Consider the following 11,125-nt stretch of genomic DNA (forward strand, 5'->3'; position numbering starts at 1 on the left):
TACGTGCTTGAAACGCGCGTACTAATTGCGTGGGTATTGAAACGCACCGCTCGACTGCTGTAGTTTGTTCTATTGCTAAAAGTAGCCGGTCGTGACAACCGACTCCTGGTTGTGGGTATCGGATTCTCGATTCCAGATATTGAGCCTACCAAACAGAACTAATCTCCAGAACAAAGTTGTTTCTGGCACTCGACTGAGTGCGATTTAGTTTATAGAGTCACCCATTTTAAAGATCAAAACGAAAAAATACCACCAAGAGTACCAGAAAAGCCGAAAGAAGGAAAAACTGCGGCGCGAAAACCATTTTCCTTTGAAAAAATGCAGACACCGCAGGTCTGCGTAGATGCACCAGAAGGGGCGTTTCAGCATAACAGTTTGCGCAGTCTGTTATGTAAGACGTTGTCTGGCGTACATCTACCAGCTACATGACATGAAAGATGAAAGAGAGAAATTGTTCTGGTAAAGCTGAAGGAGTCCAAGTTCCCACAAGAAATAAACAGCCCAGTAACATAATACAATAACATTGTCAGCAAGCCAGAGGCAGTGAGGAATGTCGTTCTATTTTTTGACGTATTATCAAGCTTCTACAGAAGGTCAGGGTGAAGGTCACGTAGAGAAAGCGTCGCCCGTCCCGTGCCGGAGTGCCTGGTCGTAAGTTTGATTAAAGATACGTTCCACCGTCTTGACTGATCCAAAACTTTTCAGGAATTGAGTTTCTCGCAGGCCCCGCCACTGCGCGAGCCACTGCGTCTCCTACCCTCTTTCCATCTCTCCTTAACCCCGTCCCCCTCCCCTCCCACTCACGCAACGCCCGTTCCTGAAGGTATAAAATTCGTAGTACGGGAAAAAATTGAGGAAAAAGTACTGATTCCGGGATGAAAAAAGGCAAAACCGTGAAGCGAGAAATGGGGATTCCTCAACATGAGGGGGAAAGCCGACAGTCGACCAGTCCTACTACACCACCTCGGTTAACCGCGGTCACAGCAAACTACTTAACAGCCAGTCACACCCAGAACGTTTGTGGTTTTTCGGTGGCTTCGTAATTAAATCTTAAGAACATTTATATTCACTTTTTACTGAGTTCTGCAGAGCATGTTTACAGACCTCAGTACGCTAGGAATAAAAGTGTTCATAAGATTTTAATGTGTGCACTCTAAACGCAGCTTTCATGCCAAATTAATTTTGGTGCTCTATTTTGGACTTGTTAAAGAGACTGCCTTAACAATGTATTTTAACATTTAAATTGACCAAAACTGCCAAGGGTGATAATTTTTAATACCCGTAGGATTTTTAACGTCTCTCCAAAGGCATTACACTTGTTGTTCAGGGCCAACAAAAGTTATTCAGTAACAACAAAAGTTGTTTAGTATCAACAAAAGCTGTTCACGGACAACAAAAGTTGCTCAGCAGCAAAAAATGTTGCTCAGCAGCAAAAAATGTTGCTCAGCAGCAAAAAATGTTGCTCAGCAGCAAAAAATGTTGCTCAGCAGCAACAAAAGTTGTTTAGTATCAACAAAAGCTGTTCACGGACAACAAAAGTTGCTCAGCAGCAAAAAATGTTGCTCAGCAGCAAAAAATGTTGCTCAGCAGCAAAAAATGTTGCTCAGCAGCAAAAAATGTTGCTCAGCAGCAAAAAATTTTTGCTCAGCAGCAAAAAAAAACAAAAAAAACGTTGTCCAACAACAAATGTAACTCAACAACAAATGTTGTTCAGAAACAACAAATGTTGTTCAGAAACAACAAATGTTGTTCAGAAACAACAAATGTTGTTCAGAAACAACAAATGTTGTTCAGAAACCACAAATGTTTTTCAGAAACTACATATGTTGTTCAGCAGAAACGAAAGTTGTTGAAGAACAAAAATTGCAGTTTAGGAACAAACATTGCTGTTTTGCAACAACTTTTGTTGTTCTCAAACAACATTGCCGTTTGTCCACATTACCTTGATTAGTACGTGAGTAGTATGTCAACAAGTTTGTTTTACAGTGTACCCCATGGGGTGTTAAGTCACATGTTAGCTTTGTCATTCCAGTACGGTCACAAATGATTCTGAATGTCTCTACACTGTGATGAATTCGGAAAGTCGAAGATCTTTTAAGTACAAGGGTGAGTCGAATGACGGCAGTCCCGCAAGGTTCTACCCACCGATCTAAGGCTAAACGACTCGGCCGTAGTTTAATGGACCACATGAATCGAGCGATGATTGGAGTTTCCTGCGAAACAAGTTTTTGCTGCGGTACGTCTGCGCTGCGCGCCTCGCCTCGCACGATGCTGCCAGCGCACTGCGGCTGGCCCTCGCCTCTGAGCAGCCCGAGGTAGGCCGCCCTCCCACCTGCAAGCTGGGCGCGCGGTTTATATGGCGGACTACAGGGTCGCCTGGGGATGAGACATAGACCATGAGTTGTCTTCTCGCGAATTTCCGGATAGTTGGGTTCTCCGAGCTTTTTTAAGGCCTATGTATAGTTATAAATGGATTCTTGAAAAAGAATGGGGCTCTAGAGAACAAGCCTAAAACTAATTCGTACTTTTTGTGAACTACGCTCTGAAAACAGAGGTGTGAATTGTATAACACACGTCTTTCAGAAAAAAAAACTTTACTAACACACGCACAATTCTTTGTATTTTTGAAACTGCGGCTTTCATGCAAAAATTGCCACTCTTCTTGTAGGCTAGTAATATATACTGTTGTACATACATAGGCCTATTGCTGAAATTTCTTATGTACGACAAACATGTCGTGTTCAGCAGCACTTGACCTATAGGATGGGACCCTTTTAACAGGAACTTCTTGAGGCCACGCTAGCGAAAAAAACACAAAAAAAACAGCATGGGATGAATTTAATGAGTGTCCTCTCTCTCCCTTTTCTCTTCTATCGAACTCCTCATCTTTCATACTCTTATCCACTCTTTTCCTTTATTTCCTGGACGACGCAATGCCTCTCTACTTCTACGTCATGCAGAGGCAAATTTATAGCAAAATACGATACGGGGCTGCTTATTTCACGTAAAAGAAGAACCGGACAAACGACCTGGTCATACAACTCCCGTGGCTTCCACCTGGTGGACCAACCGCCCGAAAAGAAGTCTTTCACATGTGACGTTATTCGAAGACAAACTAACTTTCAGATATGCCTTCGGGTTTTTGAAGCTTTGGTGCCAATGCAGACTCTTACAAAAGAGTTGTAATTAAAAGTGTGTAATTTTTTTTTCTAGGAAAAAAATCTACGATTTTTCAGCTTGATACTGAATACTGGCAGTCAACGAATGCGCAAAACGTTTTCACAAAGTCTTTTGCTTGACACACACACACACACACACACTGGTGGTAGTGGCAAAACAACTGACCTAATTCCCTGTATCGCCGATCCCCTCCGACACACACTGCGACGTCTGTATAGTCGCCGGATGAAGGTCGCGTCAGACAGCAGACAGGGTCGAGTCGACCAGGCTGACACTGTGTAACATGGGATATAAATTTAATTCCAAGTCAGGCTCAGCCAGCACCCCGTTCTTGCTGTCGCGGTCGGCCCGGTTGCTCGGCCCGGCCCATCGCGGCCCAACCCGCCCAACATTCTGATTTGCTTGGCTCTTCCCGCTCCCATCGTGGGCGACGAGAGGCGAGAAGGGACCTAACACCAGGGTTGGGGGGCTTTTTAAAAAGGTGTCGAAAACTTTTAATTGAGTTGGTAAAGACTGCGATGACATTATATTCCTTCTTTTGTGCGGCGCGTGCCAAACTTATTTGTACGGAGTTTACGGCACTGCCCACCCGACCACCCTTCTGCTTGCGCAGTGGCTGGGCTTGACTGGAGTGCTTCTTGTTGCAGGACAGCGCGCGGCCCGAGAACCCCCGGCATGGGTAGAACCAGACTCCTCCCGTAAGTACAGTATCGCCAGTTGCAGTGGCAGCGCCTAGCCTACAACTCGTAAGAAGAACTGCAACAAACGACGGGGTTGTCAAGTTAACGCGGATCCGTGCGAATCCGTCCGGAGCCATACGGACGCTGCGGAACTTGCGCACGCTCGCTCTGGGAGGTCTAAAAACGGTTATAACTTTCTTAATTCATACATATTTTGAACGAGGGGAGACCAAGGAACATAAATCTGTACAAATAATAGCACATTGAAGCTAATTTTACACGTATTCGTAACTGTGTCAAAACCTCTCCAATTTATAATACGGCTGCAAAATGCTATTATTTGTACAAAGTAATGTTCCTAGGCCTGGCCTCCCCTTGTTCAAAATATGTACGTGTAAACAAAGTTGCGACCGTTTAAAGCCCTCCCAGAGCGAGCGTACGCAAGTTCAGCAGCGTCCACTGTGAAAAATAGTAGGTAGGTTTACAGGAAAATTTTCCTTCACGCAAGTTGTAAAATTACAATTTGAAATCGTAAAAATACATGCAGTACATATCGACTTAAAATCCATTGGCGAGTAAAAAATCTGCTCTCGTAACTTTATAACTTGAACGAGGGGGTTTTCACTCGAGATTTCCGTGCACACAGTATTTCGTAATACGTGTATTTCGTCGGTATTTCTCAGGAAAAGTTCACCGTTTTGGAGCATATTTAGGCGTATTTCGGTGTATTTCACGTGAAATACCTGTGAAATACCTCATTTGGTGTACACGGTATTTCAGAAGTGAAAACCCCCTCGAACTTGAATCATAATTCAAGTTTACAAAAAGTTTGTAAATTTTGATGATATTTTTCAGTGTCCGTACGGAGTACGGATCCGCACGGATCCGCCACGGATCCGCGTTAACTTGACAACCCCGACGTACTTTCGAACAGGGAGGTGTTCTAGGTAAAATGGGACCTGAATGTTCCCAATTTTCAAACAATAATAGCTCCCACCTACCTTATTTTATCCCCGCGCACACACACTGGCGAGCCCCATATTTGCGGGTCGTTTTTCATGATGAATGATCAACGTCACCGATTCTTTACGAATAATAAAAAAAGAGAGCGCGCCTGCGCCGTCGCTCCCCTTCCCATGCGCCGGTGTTAGTTTGAAAACAGATTTCCCGCGCGCGGAGAGGACACATGTGCGACAGCAGGTCGTAAATTGTGTCCCGTGTCGGGGAATGATTTTCACTGGGGAAACGTCTGGGCATGTGTTTCATTCGGCCTGCCGCTGGCTGCCCGCTTGTCTGGGGGGGGGGGGGGGGCAGGGCATTCAGCTCTTCTCCTTTCATTTCCTTCCTTTCCAATTTTCCGGGATCGCACAGAAGACCCTACTTACTTGTAAAAATTTTACGAGCTTAAAGAAAGTGCTTCGGTAAGATAAAATGTAAAATTATAGCACCACATCATGGCCTAATGAATACTTACAATCATCCAAATATTTCACAGAAGAAAGATTAATCAAGAATCGATCGTGGAAGTAGATGATACAAATTGATGAGTAGGGCTGTTTTCTGACTTCCCCCAATAATGTTTCTAAGATCTAAGAAAATAAGAGGGCGTCTCAGCCCCAGCAACTTACCTCGCTTCAGGCTTGCACGGGGTAACCCTAGCATTTAATATCTAGTTTGCTGTTCTAGCGCTCTTCTCTTTTTCCCTATCCTTCACCCATTACTTATGTATGTCAAGTTTAAAGGTATCATCTGCTAAAAGAATACTGGTTTGCGGGGTCCGTAACTTAACATTGAAGCACCTCATAACGTGTTAACCGTTACTGTTATACGCGATAACCAACTTTAAAGGAATTGGCTACATCAATTTAACGTTAAGGAAATAACATATTAGTGGTCGGTTACGTTATCTAACGAAACGTGAAATTTAGTCTGCGATTTTGTTAAAATATTTAACAAACCAATCATGTTTGTTATCTTGAGTTACGGACCTTAAAACTATTGGAAAATATATGCGATAGCCCGCCTGATTGCCCTGTTTGGTGACCCCGTCTCTTCTCTTTTCTTTCTGCTGCCTGTGCTATGACGCCCCTCTCCCTCGCCTCCCAACTACACCAGGACTACTCTTGGAAATGATGACTTGAAGTGAGGCCCCCCCCCCTTGCGGAGCTCGGTGCCCCTCTTCCCCGGTCGTGACCGTAACCTTGGCAACCCGTCGAACATGAGAGGGCCACTGGCACAGCGAGAGGCTTGGCGCGCGGAGTACAGGCCGCCGGAGGCCGCACAAACACTGTATATTTATATTCATATGCATTTAAACGCATGTTTGAAATGCTCTGGGCGATTAAGCGGCGTAACTCTGTCCAGGCAGAAATACGCAAAGCACTGTTAAAAATATTTTGTGCGATTTACCAACACCAACTGCGAAATCACGACACTTCTTGGTAGTAAAAAATAGTGCATTTTGCTGTCTTACTTAGAAATAGTTGTGAACTAATCGTCAGAATTTCTGAAGTTATCAATTTTTGACAACGAAGAAGAGTTGTGATTTCATAAAGAGTTCTGGCAAAAACTTGAGTTTTATCACAACGAATTCTTTGTGAAGTTCTGGATTTTTTTTTTTTGGCGGTGAGTTTAGAGACACATTACATACTCGAGGCTGTATGGAGACTCCCCACCTTAATACCAAAAATCCTTGTAATAAAGTACAGGACCGGGTACGGAAAACTCTGGTGGCTGACCAGGCAAATTGTCTACCAGACTTTACGGTTGCGAATACTGTGTAGCACAGTGTTTCTCTATTGCCGACTTGGGTAGGGCGGGAGTCAAGGTGTTGGGTTTGGTACAACGGCCAGGCGCTCCGAGAGCCATAATGTGTCACTGAAACACTCGTGACGAATTCATGCCGGGGTGGGGTGCGGTCAGAGACGAGCGTGGTACTTACTGGAGAGTGGGATCAGCGAAGTGAGAGAGGGACACAGTTTATATTTTAGCATGTGATACATTTAAAGTATATTTCACATTAAAATATCTATGAAACTAAGAAATGGCAGGAGACTTGTTAAATGTGTAAGCTTGCCACACGGCATAACGTCTCAAGGCAGTCTACATTAAATACTATGTCCACAGCACTAAACAACAATTTTAAACTGTTAATTGGAATAATGGCTTTAACAAGTATAATTTTGTGCTCTACACTCTAAACTTTTTACTAGAATATTTTCCTAGTCCCTACTAATGTTATCTCGTCGTTGACCGTTCTGCCGATGATGATGTGCACATCGGGGAAGTAGGACGTTAATACCATGACAGATGTATACACACACAGTTCTAATAAGATATTTAGTTTTAAATACTGCATGTGTAAGCACTGGTTACTGGTTTCCAGAGTATCTATCCATTACATACTTTAATGGACGATACCCTGACGACTGCAGTGACGGTAACTCTCGAAACTTTGGCTAAGCGAGTGGAAGGTATAGTGTGAGAAAGGGGGGGAGGGGGAAGGTAGAGGTCGACTCGATTAACAATTAACTCCTTTCGAGGTTCAGGAAGCACGCACAGGGGGCCGTCGGCCGAACACGCCCTAAAGTGGGCGGTAGGGAGGGGGCGGGCGGGGTACGGGGCGTTATACACGGGGCTGAGGACCCACAAGCCACAGCAGCAGCGGGGTAGGGGGGAGACCGGCGTGGCGTGGTCCTTGAGACAACCCGGAGCTAGAGGGGGGAGGGGGCGGGGTCTCCACCTCACCCGAACTCACCCCGCCTCGCGGCCACGGAAAGAGGTAACTGTTGTCAAAAGAACGTAATGGGATTTATGGTCGCAACCAAGACTACGCCCGCGCGCAAGGCCAGGCGGCCGGCAGCGCGCAAATATCCATCGCCTTTATGAGATACTGTGCCAAAACGGTGGGCACCACCCAGAAAATAGTTCCATTGAATTAACGAAGAATCCCTTCTATCAATGGAAATTCAACCAATGGAAAATATGATAAAACTTTTCTGCGACTTTAAGCGAATTTCCAATACCCTATGGGAATTTTTGACTTTACCTTGACCTTTCAACTATAAACCAATCTCTTTTTCCCCCTCCCCTTCTCTGTGTTGTCCAAAAACAAAAATTCTTAGATTCTACATTTTGAGTTTCAAATTTCTAATTCACTGCAAATTAGCAATCAACATGTCACCTCGGCCGCTATTCGTTAGTAATGCTCCTGGATCCGAGCATATCGGAGCATATGGTATATGGTGGACAGAGTTGGCAACGTAAACAAAGTTGTTTTTTTACCGTGAGCAAGGAAAAATGTCGTAAATTTATAATTGAAACTGAAACTTAAATCGGAAATCTATGTAAAACGGGAAACTTTTACCATCGGCGGACCATCGGGTGGAAAGAGCCAAGAGGTTGACAAGAAAGCGTTTGGAATGTAGCGTGTAACGTCTTCCTGATGAGAACGCCTGACCGTTGTATTGCTGTTGCCGCCCTTCACCCTTGCTCGCCTCAAGCTTGGACATTTCTGGCCAAACCACAGCAGCGCATACCGGACATACGCGGACACACGCGGTTCACCCCGGTTCACCCGATAATGCGTGCATCCTTCCTGTTATTATTATTTCTCTTTTATTCTCCTTCAGCCCCAGCCTCGTGTCGCGGCGCGCGGCGCCTTGTTAGAATGCATGAGAGGGGAGCAGCCAGGCAGGCGAGCGCGGGCAGCCCCAACACAACGAGTGGCACTGCACGTATACAGCACAAAGTAGTGCCCAACCAGGGCGCATGGACTCGGGCAGGCGAGGCGAACGAGGCCGACACCTGAGTTTTGTTTCATCGCACGTGGTTTGAAGTTAAAGTTGAGGAAGCGATTCAGCGAGATTCAGCGAGACATGATAAATATATATATATATATATATCGAGTGAGAACACACACCGAGAATCTCGCACCTCGTTTCACTGCACGCCGGTGTATTCGGGTAGGGTAAGATGCCCTATGATGGCCACCTTAAGAATGGGCCTGCCCAATGATGGCCACCCCTTTTTCTTGTAATGTAGACAACGATGTGAAGTAGTTTGGCTTATTATGCCCAAGTAGGGACCATACTAGAACACAACTTCAAGGCCAAGATTGTAAAGTGACCAGATTGGCTGGAAATCGAGAAAAGTGGCCATCAATGGACAGTGGCCACATTAGGGCACCTTACCCTATATTGCACAAATATTGACAGCTGTGACAGCATTTCTTTTAGTTTTTCTATCACAGCGCTTTTCAAAATCAGAGGTACATTTCAGACTTTAGTTAAAGAATTCTCAATGTTTAGGTCAAAACGTTGATTTAACGTAGATTTGGCAATTAATTCTACGTCATTCGCCTTACACTTAAGAAAAAAGTATTTCTGTGTCTTAAGAAAACATCCTTGATTTGACGCACTTTGCATATCGTTTCAAGACAAAGATTCTGGGCGAGGAGCAGGTTCGTGAGTCCCAATGTCGTCTAGGGATCTTATTCCAGCCACAGCATCGGCAAATACAAAGAAAAAAATTGAGAAAACCGACGGAGATTTTCCTTGGTTGTTGATTCAGTCGAGTCCCGGCGCCGCTGCTGGCCGCCGCGCGATGCACCGTGGCCGTGGAGTCTAACCCCCTTTCTTTCTACCATGCCCCTCCAACTCCCCTCTGCCTCTCACTACAGTACTTCCTTCCCTCTGTTTCACCTCACTAAATTATGCGTTTTTTTATATACGGTGTACAACTCTGGAGCTGGAGCTTCCTCCCCTCTAACACGATGCAAGAATGTTTGCATTTTAGAAAAGGCAAAAACTTGGGGTCACAATTGTTTTTGTAATCTGCCACTCTCTGAAAAAAATGTCAGAACGGCACTTTACACCTACAAACGCGACGTTAGTTCTGAGCAAGAGCGCAAAGAGTAGTACATTCATGCAGTGTACAATTTTGCCGCGCATCTGTACCGCAATCCTGACGTTTGGGGCGAAAAAGCCTGCCAAGACTGGATGCCTCCCGTTTGTTTCTCCAGCCGGCAATATGGGCAGCAGCAAGCTCGTGGGCGTGATCGGGCGGAGGTGGCCGGGGGGGAAGGGGGTTGGGGAGGTGGAAGGGTCAAAGGGGTGGACGTATGCCCTGGCCGCTGCGGCAGCTGCCTCGCATCGCCATGGCACTCACGTCATACTCTGCGGTAATCCCATCTCATATGCGAGGCCGGATCGCTTCCTCCTATCCCTCCCTCCACTGTTTACCTGGGCTGCCTTGGGGGTAGGGGGCTCGGCGCCAGCTGATATGAGGGGGGGGGGTGATTTTCCGCATACCGCCCCCCCCCCCTCAACTTACCCCCTTTCCACTCTCTACTCGACGCTTGAGATAACTACACTGTGAACGATAGCTTTCTAATCCAAACATCCCACTCTTCGACCACAACTGATTCTTAATAACTTGCGAAGGGGTGTGGTGCTTGTTTTTCCGGGTTGAGATTGTATGCTCTGTTATTGATATAATGTGAAAATATGGGTATTATAAAATTGTCTTAACGTAGTTGTAACTTTGTGTTCTACAGACAGTGTGCCTGATTTAGAGATGGATCACATTTAACATCCAACTTTGAAGATCAAGCACGCCCAAGTTGCCTGGCTCCCCTTTAGACCCGCAGTGTTCTGTGGCCGCGAAAATTAAAATTCCACCAAAAATCGAGCCACAGTTGTATGGCATCGTCACTTTGGATACCGACCCAACAGATTCGCTCTTTTGCCACAGTGATGTCGTGTGGCCACAAACAGCAATTTAAACATAGACAGCAAACGCGACAGTGTTCCTAGTATACACTCTTCCTTGTGTGTGCTAAGTTTGTACAATCATGAAGTTAAAGTATCTCATTGGCAATATTGCCACACCGTGAGTAGCTCCCCGCTAAGCCCCTCGCCCCCCACGTCGACCCCCACAGGCACCTCTCATAACCGCTTACCACCACTCCTCCACACCACCCCGGACCGAGACTCCCAACCGAGCATCACATTACCACATTTGCATCTACTTGTTTTCCACGTGGAGACGCAGCAGTCGCGTGCTGAGGCCAAGTTGCGACTAGAAACTAAATTTTGTTTCATGGTAACGCATGGAGCGTTTGGTGTAGCGCGTCTGAAAAATCGCTCTGTTGCAGGAAAAATATTTGCTGTGCTTCACGGTCCATACGGTCCACCTTTCTGAACTGTTTAAGACTTTCTTCCGAGAGAAAGACCCAGGAGCGTGGCGCTAGGAAGGGGGCGAGA

The sequence above is a fragment of the Frankliniella occidentalis genome, unplaced genomic scaffold (assembly GCF_000697945.3).
Source record: "Frankliniella occidentalis isolate FOCC.00 unplaced genomic scaffold, Focc_3.1 Scaffold94, whole genome shotgun sequence".
Taxonomy (NCBI): Eukaryota; Metazoa; Arthropoda; class Insecta; order Thysanoptera; family Thripidae; genus Frankliniella; species Frankliniella occidentalis.